Source organism: Schistocerca nitens, chromosome 6 (genome assembly GCF_023898315.1).
Source record: "Schistocerca nitens isolate TAMUIC-IGC-003100 chromosome 6, iqSchNite1.1, whole genome shotgun sequence".
In the NCBI taxonomy this organism is placed as follows: Eukaryota; Metazoa; Arthropoda; class Insecta; order Orthoptera; family Acrididae; genus Schistocerca; species Schistocerca nitens.
In genome coordinates this window covers 178,994,393-179,008,970 of record NC_064619.1, presented here as the reverse complement: position 1 = coordinate 179,008,970, position 14,578 = coordinate 178,994,393, and the positions used below count along the sequence as shown (strand labels likewise).

General features: G+C 38.6%; 1 protein-coding gene and 1 long non-coding RNA gene across 3 annotated transcripts in view; one reads left to right on the top strand and one right to left on the bottom strand.

Annotated features, from left to right (window-relative positions):
• Window positions 1-8,158, bottom strand: part of LOC126263213 (UBX domain-containing protein 6) — a 77,059-nt gene extending 68,901 nt beyond the window's left edge. The window contains exons 1-2 of the mRNA XM_049960284.1: window positions 8,028-8,158; window positions 3,956-4,023 (exon numbers count right to left, since the gene is read on the bottom strand). The gene's annotated coding sequence lies outside the window, so the exon portion shown is untranslated. The remainder of the gene's footprint in view (window positions 1-3,955; window positions 4,024-8,027) is intronic.
• LOC126263214 (uncharacterized) overlaps window positions 1-14,578 on the top strand; it is a 110,914-nt gene that overhangs the window by 77,177 nt on the left and 19,159 nt on the right. The gene's annotated exons all lie outside the window — the stretch shown is intronic.

Here is a 14,578-nt window from a genome sequence, read left to right as displayed (position 1 = left end):
GCATAATGGACACGATGCACCATGTAAGGCGCCCTTCCCCAATTGGCTCACTCTTTGGGAAAATTTTGAAAAATGGAGGTCAAACCCTACAGAGGACCATCACAAAGGCCAAAACTTGAGAGACTCCTTTTAGCCGCCTCTTACTGCAGGCAGGAATACCTCAGGCCTATTCTAAGCCCCGGACCCGCAGGGGGATGAGCACAGGACATGTTATCTAGTTAGGCAATTACAGTGAGCATAGTGGACATGACCAATTCAGCCAACGACAGTGTGACTATTTCTTTATGCACACACCCAAATTAAAATACATATAGTATAGAAATAAGTAGAGCTATGGCTTCATATATAATTTTGGTTTTGATTTTTTTTTCTTTTTTTCATCAGAGGTATGGTTAGGCTGGGATGTGACATGACATCTTAAATTGATGCGAATGAGGCAATGACACTACTACTCTTTTTGAGCAAATGTAGGCTGTTTTAATCTGAATATGTTATATATCGTTATTTCCAAGGTATGGTACTACTTGGAGGTAACAGAACTTAATCTGAGAACATTAAAGAGGGGTGGGGGGGTGACATTGCGACATTGTTATTACACCACTGTAAATTTTACTACTCCATATTTTATATCAAGGATATCATAATTTATAGTATATGTACTATTTAATTACAAGATCTCCAGTGGTATGTCATATACAAAATGTCCTATCTTGCACACTATACTGACAATAATCATGAATTGGTATCAACTGCTATTGTAAATTCGAGGAGAGTTTAGTGATCTAGGGTTAAATTGCTCAGAATGAAGTGACTTTTATATTCTTTGTTATTACAAAGAATTATTCTATGAATACGTCATGATTTCCAGGAATGTGGTTAAGTTGCTTTTGGCTGTATTTTCAGAGTTTGGCTATGACTTGGCAGAGTGAAATTTAGGAAAATAAAACAAATAAATTTGGGGAAATTCTACAAAATTGGGTGCTTGGTGAAATTCAAGAGGGTCGAAAAATGCTTCCCACTGAATTTCGGACCAAGGAAGTGTTGTTCACAAAAATAAAATAAAAGATCCTCCCTGGGACAATGATTATCAGTGACTCCTTCAGTTCATACAACACTCAAGATACCAAAGGTTTTCAGCACCTTAAAGTGAAACAGTCTGAACTTCGTAGATGCAAATGATCTTTCTGTTCACACACAGAATGTGGACAGAATATGGCAGTACATCAGAGGTACCATTACACAATATGGCAAAGAGAACAAACATTTCATGAGTTACTTAGCTGAATATGAAACATCACCATAAAGAAATATTACTTTTTTTTGTTTTGAGGCAGGTCAATTTCACCTGCCCAGCAGGAATGTAAAGCAGTAACTCTTTCGAAGAATGATGCAAGCACGACTAGTCACTACAATTCTTTGCCTTCTGGAGAAACTGGCACCTTCAATTTCCTAAACATTACAGGTATGTTACAGCGATCAGTTGGTAGGGCATATTCTGAGGCATCAAGGGATCACCAATTTAGTATTGGAGGGCAGTGTAGAGGGTAAAAATTGTAGAGGGAGACCAAGAGATGAATACATTAAACAGATTCAGAGGATGTAGGTTACAGTAGGCACTGGGAGATGAAGAACCTTGCACAGGATAGAGTAGCATGGATAGCTGCATCAAACCAGTCTCTGGACTGAAGACCACAACAGCAGCATTGCTATGCTTGGTACTGAATATTTTGTACATTACAATGGAGTATATACTTTATTTGCATTCCATTCTTAAAATGTTTTCATTGTTTGCGTGTTCACACATTGAAAATGTGATGATGCGATTGGCTGATTACATGACATGTAATGTGCACTCATTCTGTATTCTGATTGGCTGAGGAGATCATGCGTCCTGTGCCCAGGATGTGTAACAAAATCACAGCATACAGTGCAATCTCAATTCCATAATGTCTGAAGCTATTGAGGTGTATTTGTGTGTATTGCGTATTGAACCAGGGACCTAGAAACAATGTAGAGGCTTTGTCCTGCCGTAGCCCTCAGCAGTTCGCAACCGCATAACAGGCCACAGCAGTGCACCCATCTCACCGCCACCCCATACTGAACCCAGAGTTATTGTGAGGCGTATTTAGTGGATTCTGTATTTATATTCGCTTATTCCGCAAATGTACAGTTTCAATGCTACAATGCATTAAAGATCTATCCAAGAGATGCCCTTTCTTTTTCTCAGTTTGTTCTGCTACAGTGCCTGAAAGTGCAATAGTGATATATAAAAATTCTACCTCAAAACTATGCAAAAATTATACAGAAATTTGACTTATATTTTAAATTACAGCCCACTATCTAGTATTCTACATGGTCCTATATCAACATTCACATCTTTTAAATAATAGTGAAACTATCACCATTGGTAAAAATACTGCTACAGTTATTACATTTAATGCACACTTTACTACTTCCCCATCCCCCCTGCTGTTGTTTCCACTAGCCAGTACTGTCCATTTCTAACACAAAAAAGTTACTAAGTACTGGCTAACTAGACACAGGTGATTGTGGGAGTTATAATAGCCCCATTACACAGTTTTATTGTTCGCATTGATAACTCGTATCTGTATATGCACAGGCCGTAAGTGTTTTTGTAGGCACTCTTCATTATTACATGGCAACACTTACAAATATGTTATGTTCCCAGACTGTTTGAGCTTATCTTTACCAAGAGCAAATAAATTGCACACCAGGAGACCTTTGACTGCTTCACGACCGTCCACACAAGCTAAGTTGACTCTTGGCATGGTGAACAACGGGAGCAACTGTAAATGGGAATTGCCTTTGCCATCACTCTCATCAGCCACATTCATTTGGAGTGATCTAACACCAAATCCCAGAACACAAGACCAGAGATGTAGCCTTGTGAACAGCTTTTGTTAGTCCTTTGGCTAAATGTAACTTCCTGGAGGATGCTCAGTCTCAGTCCTGGCTATAGTTCTTCAGCCAGTTGTACAGTGCTAGAGTGCAATTTACTTCCCTCAGCTGCTAACAATATGGTGAGGACCAGAGGCAGTCATACCCTCCCAACAAACTGCACATGGCAGTTACCACTTATTTTGTCCATAACGCAGTTATTATGAGAGAGAGCTAGTCACAAGTTTGCACCAAGGCAGTTCCTTCTGTTCTATGGTCTAATTTTTCATTAAAACTATTTGCATATGCAGTATAAATGACTTCTGTTGTTAATTTTAAGTACTGTATGATTTACTCTTAGCATGGGTACTGTCAAAGAATGCTAAGACAACTTTTATTAAATTTAAGCCACTATACAAGTTAGTAATTCGTAAATGGTAATATTTTGAGAGCAACTAAGCAAATTTTATATGTGAGATGAACCAAATAAAGAATACATGAATCTTTAACCATCTATGTTTACCACTAATTTTTAAACTGATACATTCAAGGATTCAGTAACGTTCCCTTCAAACATGAGGTCAGGCTCTTCAAATAACATTCATAATCAGATTGTTGGATAAACCAGGGACAATTTTGCTAAATTTAAAACTGCAAATTACTTTGAACCAAAATGTTTATGCTTTCAGAACAGACAATATGGAACAAAATTACAATCTAATGGAAATAACATCTTAGAAAAACACAATGTCAGTAATTTCAAAATGTTAAAAGAGGTGCAACTAACCAATAACAAATATGATGTAATGCATTTACTTTAGAAGTCTAAGCTCATCATGATGTTCAGTACTACATGATAAGCCAAAAACCCAACATATACTGAAGAGCAAAAGGTATGTAAGGTGAAAAGCAATACTAGGCATATAGAAGTGGTTTTTATAATCACAACATTTTGGGAGTCATAAGTAGATAAACTACTAAAACTTTGTTTTTAGATATATTAAACTACTGATAGTATACTTGAGAACTTTTATTATTTAATAGAACAGCAAAACACCTGCATTTATTGCTCTGTCCTCTATTTTCTCCAGAACCAGTTTTATTTGAAGGCAGGTGGTTGAAATCCTGGAATAGGAGCAAAAATTATAATAGTATCTAGAAATAAACAGCAAAGAACCAAGCTATCTACAGTGGGTTTATTCCTTTTACAGAAGCTGTAAAGTCATGTATGAGGTATTCCTTGAGAAACAAAATTGTGGTAATTATGTATGAATATAAAATTACATAAAAGTTAGTATCATCACAGACCACAGTGATGTGAAAAAAGGCCACTATATACAGAAATGCCTCATGTAGGCCGCCTACCTTCCGTTGATGTTGCCTATAACCTCAGTGCCATGATCTACAACTAGTCAACTATTTTCTCTATGTTTTCACTTTCGAACACATTGATTGCTGTTGTGTCCAGACTGTTCCAAGTAGGCGTAACACTCATTAAGTCAACTCTCTACTAGAAATCATTGTTTCAGACAGCTGGATCCAAATAGCAGCCTTACAATGATCACTGGGCTAGAGGAGACATCAAACAACTTTTTGCAGAATAATGCTGTAATTTTAATTGTTAGTTACCTTCACTTTTTTTTTAATTTTATAAGGAAGTTATTTATCAGGAAGCTCTTTACATCATCATCTTTGGATGGAAAGTTAATACAACACATCTGAGCATTAAAAACTCCTACAAACAGAAACAGTCTTCAGTACCGATAACAAAAATCTTGAACAACTCAGGTTCTGAAACAACATTTTAGTAAAGACAGAAGCTACCTGACAATCACCAGCAATGAAAAATCTGTTATGAAACATTCACCTTATAGATTTTATATACATAAATAATATGACGGACAATCTACGCAGGAGTCTGTGGCTGTTTGCTGATGACACAGTGGTGTATGGGAAAATGTCGCTGTTGGGTGATTGTAAGAGTGTATAAGATGACAGACAAAATTTGTAGTTAATGCAATAAATGACAGCTAATTCTACATGAAGAAAAATTTAAGTTAAAGCAGGCGAGTATTAAAAACAAACCCATAATGTTCAAATACAGTATTAATAGTCTGCTGCTTGACACAGTCACGCCGGTTAAAAATCTAGGCATAATACTGCAAAGCAGTATGAAATGGAATGAACACCTAAGAACTGTAAAGGGGAAGGCAAATGGTCGACTTAGGTTCACAGGGAGAATCCTGGAAAAGGGTGGCTTGTCTGCAAAGAAGACCAAATACAGTACACAAATGGGACTCACTGCTCAGTACTATTTGAGTTTTGGGATCTGCATCAGGTTGGATTAGAGGAAGACGTTGCAATTCAGAGGCAGGCTGCTAGATTTGCTACAGGAAGGTTCAAACAACATGCAAGTATTACGGGCATGTTTCAGGAACTCAAATGAGAATCACTAGACGGAAGATGTCGCTCTTTTGAGGATCACTACTGAGAAAATTTACAGAATCGGCATTTGATGCTGATTGCAGAGCGTTTCTACGGCCGCCAACATACATTTTGCGTAATGACCATGAAGATAGGCTCAACGAGATTAGTACTTGTACAAAGGTATATAGACTAGTAGTGGTACAGGGTACCCTCCGTCACACAACATACAGTGGCTTGCAGACAATGTATGTAGATGTACACTTCATGCAATCTGTTCATGACTATCACATTTCTTGCCTAGAGTAAAAGATGTTCAAAATGGCTAATGCATGCAAAAAAAAAAATATATATTTTTGGTCAAGCTAAATAGTTCAGCTGCTATTCTTGGGGCCACAATGGAATTAAATCTTGATGATGAATGAAAAGTTGTAAATGAATTCTCTCTATCCCTACAATGTGGCAACATAAAATCAGGACCTAAACAAAAGAACACATCTTGCAAGAAACTGTGAGATATACTTTCTACAAAAAGTAAATAACTGAAAACAATGTAAAGTCCAGGATGGAATAAAAGCAATATGGAAAGGAAAGATCGCTGCTCAACACATAAAGGAGGTGTTGACTCACAGACAGGCAGAATGAAACAAGAACTAGAAGTATCTCAATTTTCGAACAATTTTCAATACGGCATGGACATAAACATTAGGCTTCACTACCAGTCAATTTGTTACCACAATCAGATTTTCTACTTTCAAATTTGTTGGCTGCACCAACTCACAACCAAATGGTCACCTTCCAAGCTAAACTAGACCTCAGGCTGTCTGCAGCTCAGTCTGTCACCACAATCAAGATTTCAAGAAGGTCCAATATGTAACTTTGTGCAATAGCTCTTTTTGTGTGTGTGTGTGTGTGTGTGTGTGTGTGTGTGTGTGTGTGTGTGTGTGTCTGTGTGAGAGAGAGAGAGAGAGAGAGAGAGAGAGAGAGAGAGAGAGAGAGAGAGAGAGAGATTCTACTTCTGACGGATGACTGTCCAAAAGCTTAAATATTTCTAGTATTCTTTTGGGCTGGGTTGTTTTTGGGGCAGGAGACGAGACAGTGCGGTCATCGGTCTCATCGGATTTGGAAAAGAAGTCGGCCATGCCCTTTCCAAGGAACCATCCTGGCATTTGCTTGGAGCGATTTAGAGAAATCACGAAAAACCTAAATCAGTATGGCTGGACCAAGGGATTGAACCATTGTCCTCCCGAATGCGATAGTATTCTTTTCATAGTGCCTGTCTGCAATGGCCTTATAATTACACTGCAACCCATTTTAAAAAATAAATCTCCACCATTTACATCTGAAGAAGGCAGTTACAATGTACTTAACAGCCAGAAGCCAATTCAATAAAAAAAAGGATTACACGGGCATGCCACAATGCTTTCTCATAATTCATACATCATGTCAGTGCTGAAATAAAAATTAAATAATGATGATGGAAGAAAATGACAATTTTTTTTATAATCACTTTGTACAATGTCCAATCAGCCATCAACTTTTCAGAATGGGTTTTTCACCAGTCTGCAGCACATGTGCGCTGTTGTGAAACTTCTTGACAGATTAAGACTGTGTGCCAAACTGATTTGGACTCAAACCTTGTCTTTTACAGGCAATGTTTTATTGACTAAGCCATCTATGCATGCCTTACAACTTGTCCTCACAACTTCACTTCTTTTAGCACCTCTATGCTACTTTCCAGACTTTAATAACACAGCATTCATTCTCAAAACAACCAATAGTCTGTGGCAAAACCATTTCTCTGTAACACAGTTGTTTCTAAGCATAGGAGGGAAATAATAGAAGTGAAACTGAGGACAGGTTATGAGTTTTGCCTGGATAGCTCAGTTGGTAAGAACAAAGCCCACAAAAGGCAAGCTTCTGGGTTCAAAATCATATATATGGCTGCATGGCTTCAAAGCTCAAGGAGTAAAAAAAAAAAAAAAAAAAAAAAAAAAATTGCAATCAGCCTATGATGAGTATCAGTGATTGGACAGCAACAAAAACAGGAAAGAAAGACTAACTTTTCAAGATACAGTGCATATCAAAGGAGCAAAACTGTTTTCAGTGAGGATGACAGAGAGAAAGACTGTATCAATAACATTTAGGCTACGGAAGAAAATCAGAAAAAATAAAAAATTATTTGTTTTTGAATGGCACCGGTTATGTCGTGCATGGTAAGTAAGCAGGCCATGTCTCTACAGGTGAATTTCATTTTTTTTAAATTCTGCATTTTCTTACAAATTTTAATTAGGCTAACTGCAATTGTATGTTAAAAATAAATAAAAAGAAAAAATGTATATACCCATTTTTAGTTCTGTGAAATAACATTTTAGAATTCTATCACTAGTTTTATGTCTAAAAATCACATTAGGCAAGAGCAATTTCTGGTGCCTAGTTAAGCAAGATAGGACTATGTAGTACTAAGTATTATAGAAAACATCACAATAATCACGGAAAAACATTGCTGGAAAGGGGCTAATATGCTCATGCTGTAAATACCGTAAGTTAGTGTTATATACTAAAAAATTCAATTTCACTGCTTTAAAAATATTCTAGAAGACTACACCGCTGGACCTTCTTGTGCAGATCAAAACATTAATACCATGACAACACTACAGTGACACAGTCATAAAAATCTTGCAACTGCCGTCAACCCTACTAACCTGGTTTCAAAAATCGCTCTGATATTTGTTCTCCGTACACTCTCCAAGACAAGAAAATAAGTACCAAATTTGCCACAAGTATGAACAAGAAACCATTTAACAACTTTATCTGAAATTCATCAAATGCTAGCCAGTTAATCAGACTGTCAAGAATATCCGTTGCATACCTCGACGACAAATTAGCCGTCAAAGGTGTAGTGGAGGTTATGTTAAATGCACTAAAAATTTCATTAAACAATTGACCAACATGATGCTGTATCACGTTCAAAAAAGAGAAATAGCTAAAATAGTCATCTACGAAGGTCATCACATATGTAATTGTCTGTATTTAATATTCAGAATAAACGTTAGCGACTCCCATAACAGAATACAAAACACACGCCCTTCCAACCCATTAGCTTACACCACATTCGCAATAACATTACCAAAGATTTGAAGCTGCAAAGACAAATGACAGTTATCTTAGGCAAACTGTCAAAGTGTAAGTGCCGCCCAATTGGTTCTACTTATCAAAGACTTCACTTGCGTCCGCACTTTGCGACTGTGAAATTGTGCCGAAATCAGATTTCCAGGAACACTTGAAGTTGCTCTTGAAACGATTACTAATTTATTTTGACATTAGTTTTGTACCTTTATGAACCTATGTAACACAGACGATTTTCGTTACTCAGAAACTGAACAGGCAGTACTATCTGAGCTGCGACCAGTTGACAAGGCACGGTAGAGCATTTAAAGTTCTGTGAGACATATTTTATTTTTGCTGTCCAGGTATCGAAAGTAAATTCTGGAGAAGAGGACGCTGTACAAAACTCCGAGAACAGTTAACTTGAAATGAAATACGTTTCAATGATACAAACTTAATGAACCGATGCAAGCATAAATATAAAAGAACGATATACAAAAGCAAAGCCAAATTTATTGAATAAAGGTGCAATTAGCCTTATGAAGTACTCAGTAACTCAGATTACTTTTAGATTAGTTTTCAAATTCTTTGAGTGCTTAAGAATATTTTTCTTTCAGCAGTTAGTGTTCTTTATTTTTAAACACCTCTAGCGTAAAGTTATGTACCAGTGAAAATAACGTATTAAATAGCTTTATACGTGAAAATACATAACTAGAGTGTTTTTCTTAAGTCTAATTGTAGGATTACCTATCTTTAGTGCTTGATGATTATTATCTCGATGTACAAACTTCCTCAGGTTATACCTATTATGCTTTTCGGAAGGCAATTGTGTATAAAGGTCGATTCACATTTGATGGCGAAACGGAACGAGATGTTTGCATAAGCCATCAATGGAACAGGACATAGTGGAACAGGAGGTTGTAGCGACCGCTACTCATGTCGATTGCTGTGTCCGCGCACGTTAGTTCCATTCGCGCCATCCATAGATACAGTTATGACTCGAATTCAGTGACTGCACTATAACAAATGAATGGCGTAAACCGCCAAGTTTCAATCCAGCACTTGGAGCGCTGAATAATGTTGTTGCTACTCCTTGGAGTTATAGCTTTTGTTTTTATGTTTATGCTGTTCCCTGGTTACTGTTTTGTTGTTTACAAGTTACATACAGCAACTGTTCTTCTTTTTAGCTTGCTCACCAAATTTTCTATGGTACCAGCAAGTGGTTGGACCAGCATCTGATACAGACTGAGTCGAGGAACGGCTCCTAGATCGTTTGCGGCTACATCCTCTGTAGCGACTAGGACCTCCTTGTGACAACAGTGTGCCAAACTGTGCGCTCAGTGCATCAACTTTGGCGGACAGAGCGTCGCAATCTGCGCGTGAAACGGGAAGGGTCACGGACGCTACACTATCAGACATTGTCACTGCACTAACCTGTTGGTTTGGAACGATGGAATCTCCGATTAGATTAGATTAGATTTACTTTCATTCCAATTGATCCGTAGTGAGGAGGTCCTCCAGGATGTGGAACATGTCAGAAAAACAACAATACATGACAAATATTTACAACTAAAACAAATAAGCTAATGTACCATTCCACAGGTCCCAAGTGGAATGATCGTCATTTTTTAATGAACACTTAGAGTCATTTTACAAATACTAATGCACTGAATTTAAAATAAAAAAGTTTTTATTTATTTATAAGGTAATACAACTACTGTAATACTTATTTACAATGAACACATTACTGCACCGAAATGGTGCAGAAGTTAGATTATACTAACAGACACACACACACAGACACACAAATTTTCAATGAACACATTACTGCATTGAAATTGCGCAGAAGTTATGTTGTACTTATATACAAATCAGTTGGTTTTACTAAGAAATTCATCAATGGAGTAGAAGGAGTTGGCCACCAATAAATCCTTTAGGCTTCTCTTAAACTGAATTTCATTGGTTGTTAAGCTTTTTAAGGCTGCTGGCAAGTTATTGACAATGTGTGTTCCTGAATAATGCACACCTTTTTGTACAAGACTAAGTGACTTTAAATCCTTGTGAAGATTATTCTTATTTCTAGTATTGATTCCATGAATTGAGCTGTGGGTTTGAAAAACTGATATACACTCCTGGAAATTGAAATAAGAACACCGTGAATTCATTGTCCCAGGAAGGGGAAACTTTATTGACACATTCCTGGGGTCAGATACATCACATGATCACACTGACAGAACCACAGGCACATAGACACAGGCAACAGAGTATGCACAATGTCGGCACTAGTACAGTGTATATCCACCTTTCGCAGCAATGCAGGCTGCTATTCTCCCATGGAGACGATCGTAGAGATGCTGGATGTAGTCCTGTGGAACGGCTTGCCATGCCATTTCCACCTGGCGCCTCAGTTGGACCAGCGTTCGTGCTGGACGTGCAGACCGTGTGAGACGACACTTCATCCAGTCCCAAACATGCTCAATGGGGGACAGATCCGGAGATCTTGCTGGCCAGGGTAGTTGACTTACACCTTCTAGAGCACGTTGGGTGGCACGGGATACATGCGGACGTGCATTGTCCTGTTGGAACAGCAAGTTCCCTTGCCGGTCTAGGAATGGTAGAACGATGGGTTCGATGACGGTTTGGATGTACCGTGCACTATTCAGTGTCCCCTCGACGATCACCAGTGGTGTACGGCCAGTGTAGGAGATCGCTCCCCACACCATGATGCCGGGTGTTGGCCCTGTGTGCCTCGGTCGTATGCAGTCCTGATTGTGGCGCTCACCTGCACGGCGCCAAACACGCATACGACCATCATTGGCACCAAGGCAGAAGCGACTCTCATCGCTGAAGACGACACGTCTCCATTCGTCCCTCCATTCACGCCTGTCGCGACACCACTGGAGGCGGGCTGCACGATGTTGTGGCGTGAGCGGAAGACGGCCTAACGGTGTGCGGGACCGTAGCCCAGCTTCATGGAGACGGTTGCGAATGGTCCTCGCCGATACCCCAGGAGCGGTGCGGTCCCCTACGGCACTGCGTAGGATCCTACGGTCTTGGCGTGCATCCGTGCGTCGCTGCGGTCCGGTCCCAGGTCGACGGGCACGTGCACCTTCCGCCGACCACTGGCGACAACATCGATGTACTGTGGAGACCTCACGCCCCACGTGTTGAGCAATTCGGCGGTACGTCCACCCGGCCTCCCGCATGCCCACTATACGCCCTCGCTCAAAGTCCGTCAACTGCACATACGGTTCACGTCCACGCTGTCGCGGCATGCTACCAGTGTTAAAGACTGCGATGGAGCTCCGTATGCCACGGCAAACTGGCTGAAACTGACGGCGGCGGTGCACAAATGCTGCGCAGCTAGCGCCATTCGACGGCCAACACCGCGGTTCCTGGTGTGACCGCTGTGCCGTGCGTGTGATCATTGCTTGTACAGCCCTCTCGCAGTGTCCGGAGCAAGTATGGTCGGTCTGACACACCGGTGTCAATGTGTTCTTTTTTCCATTTCCAGGAGTGTATTTTTAATGACAAATTTCATTAGGGAATAACTATAATGGGAAGCAGTAGTTAGTATCCCTAGTTCTCTAAACAGGTTTCTGCAGGATGTTCTTGAGTTCACACCACATATAACTCTCACTGCAAGTTTTTGTGCCGGGAAAACTTTAGCTTGGCTTGATGAATTACCCCAAAAAATAATCCCATATGACATTATGGAATGAAAGTAAGCATAGTATGCCAGCTTTTTCATTTTTATATCCCCTATGTCTGACAAAATTCGCATTGCAAACAGAGATTTGTTAAGACGCTTCAGCAGTTCTGTGGTGTGCTCCTGCCAGTTGAATTTATTATCAAGCTGTAATCCTAAGAATTTAACACTGTCCACTTCTTCTATCTTCTTGTCTTCGTATGTTAGACATATACTCTTGGGACAACCCTTACAAGTTCTGAACTGCATGCAGTGTGTTTTTTCAAAGTTTAGTGACAAAGAATTGGCTAGGAACCAGTGATTAATGTGCACAAATATTTTATTGGCTGATCTTTCTAAGACTACAGTTGATTTTCTATTTATTGCAATGTTTGTATCATCAGCAAACAAAACAAACTTGGCATCTGGTGATGTTACTGATGAAAGGTCATTGATATACACAAGAAAAAGTAAGGGCCCCAAAATGGAACCTTGTGGGACCCCACATGTAATTAGTTCCCAGTTGGATGATGCCTGATAGCTTGATACATGTCTCTTTCCTAATAACACCCTTTGTTTCCTGCCAGAGATATAAGATTTGAACCATTTTGCAGCATTTCCTGTTATACTATAATATTCTAGTTTACTTAAAAGGATATTGTGATTTACACAGTCAAATGCCTTTGACAGATCACAAAATATACCAGTTGCCTGCAATTTTTTGTCTAATGAATTAAGCACATTTTCACTGTAAGTGTAGATAGCTTTCTCAATATCAGAACCTTTTAGAAATCCAAACTGTGACTTTGACAGTATGTTATTTGAGATAAGATGGTTATAAAGACGACTGTACATTACTTTTTCGAAAGTTTTTGAGAATGCTGGCAACAGTGAAATTGGACGGAAATTTGATGCTATTTCTTTATCTCCCTTCTTAAACAGTGGCTTAACTTCAGCATATTTCAGCCATTCAGGAAATATTCCACTAATAAGCGACTGGTTACACAGATAGCTTAATATGTTACTTAGCTCAGAATCACATTCTTTAATTAACTTTGTTGATATTTCATTATACCCACTAGATGTTTTTTATTTTAAAGATTTTATGATGGACATTATTTTTGTTGGGGTAGTGAGGGTCAAATTCATATTATGGAAGTTACTTGAAATGTCTGGTCAAAGGTAATCCATAGCAGCATCTACCGAACCTGACAACCCCATCTTTTCCGTAACAGTTATAATATGTTTGTTAAAAAGTTCTGCAACACTATAAACATCTGTCACCAATGTATCATTTACTCTTAATGCTATTTCTGCAACACTATAAACATCTGTCACCAATGTATCATTTACTCTTAATGCTATTTGTTCCTCTTCATGTCTGGTTCTACCGGTCTCCTCCTTCACTATATCCCATATTGTCTTTATTTTGTTATCTGATATGACTATCTTTTTCTTGTAATATATTTGCTTTGACATCCATATTACAGTCTTTAATATTTTGAAGTATTTCTTATAATGTGCTATAGCATCAACATTGGAAATGTTTCGGATTGACAGATACAGTTTTCTTTTTGTTGTACAAGATACCCCTATTCCTCGAGTAATCCATGACTTCTTTGTAGACTTTGCTCTAACCTTGGTAAGTTTTGGGGGAAAGCAGTGTTCTAATGAGGTAAGCACTTTATTAGCAAAAATGTTATATTTTTCATTCATGCCATGAGCACTGTAAACATCAGTCCAGTGAATGTCTCTGAGGAGTGTCCTAAAATAATCAATTTTTGGCTTACTGATTACCCTCTTGAGCTCAGATTTAACAGATTTTATATCCTGTTCAGTATTAACATTTAACAGAAGGAACTGCATGTCATGGTCTGAGTGGTCATTGACTATTGGTTTTGTTATATAATTTTGTTCATTGGACTTTTCTATAAAGGCATTATTATCAATGGCTGTTTGTGAGCAAGTGGCTATCCTAGTGGGGAACTTTACAGTGGGAATTAAGTTGAATGATAGTGTTACTAACTCAAATAAGTTCTTATTGTGAGAGTCTTTAAGGAAATCTACATTGAAATCACCAGCAACCACTATTTCTTTGTTTTTGGTTGTTAAATGGGCCAGTACAGCTTCAAGGTGGTTGACAAACAGATTAAAGTTACCTGTAGGTGCTCGATATACACTTAATATTATGAAGGATTTTTTGTGAAATTCTAATTCTGTTGCACGTGCTTCCATATGCTGTTCTAGGCAAAATTTATGAATGTCTATGGTCTTAAATTTATGACAGTTCCTGATGAATGTGGCAACTCCTCCTTTCTCCATTTCTGATCTACAAAAGTGAGATGCTAACCTAAACCCTGTAACACTTAAAAGCTCTATACCAGTGGTCACATGATGTTCAGAGAGACAGATTATGTCAGCTGGGTTTGAAGACTCTAATTCATCTATGCAGATAGTTAA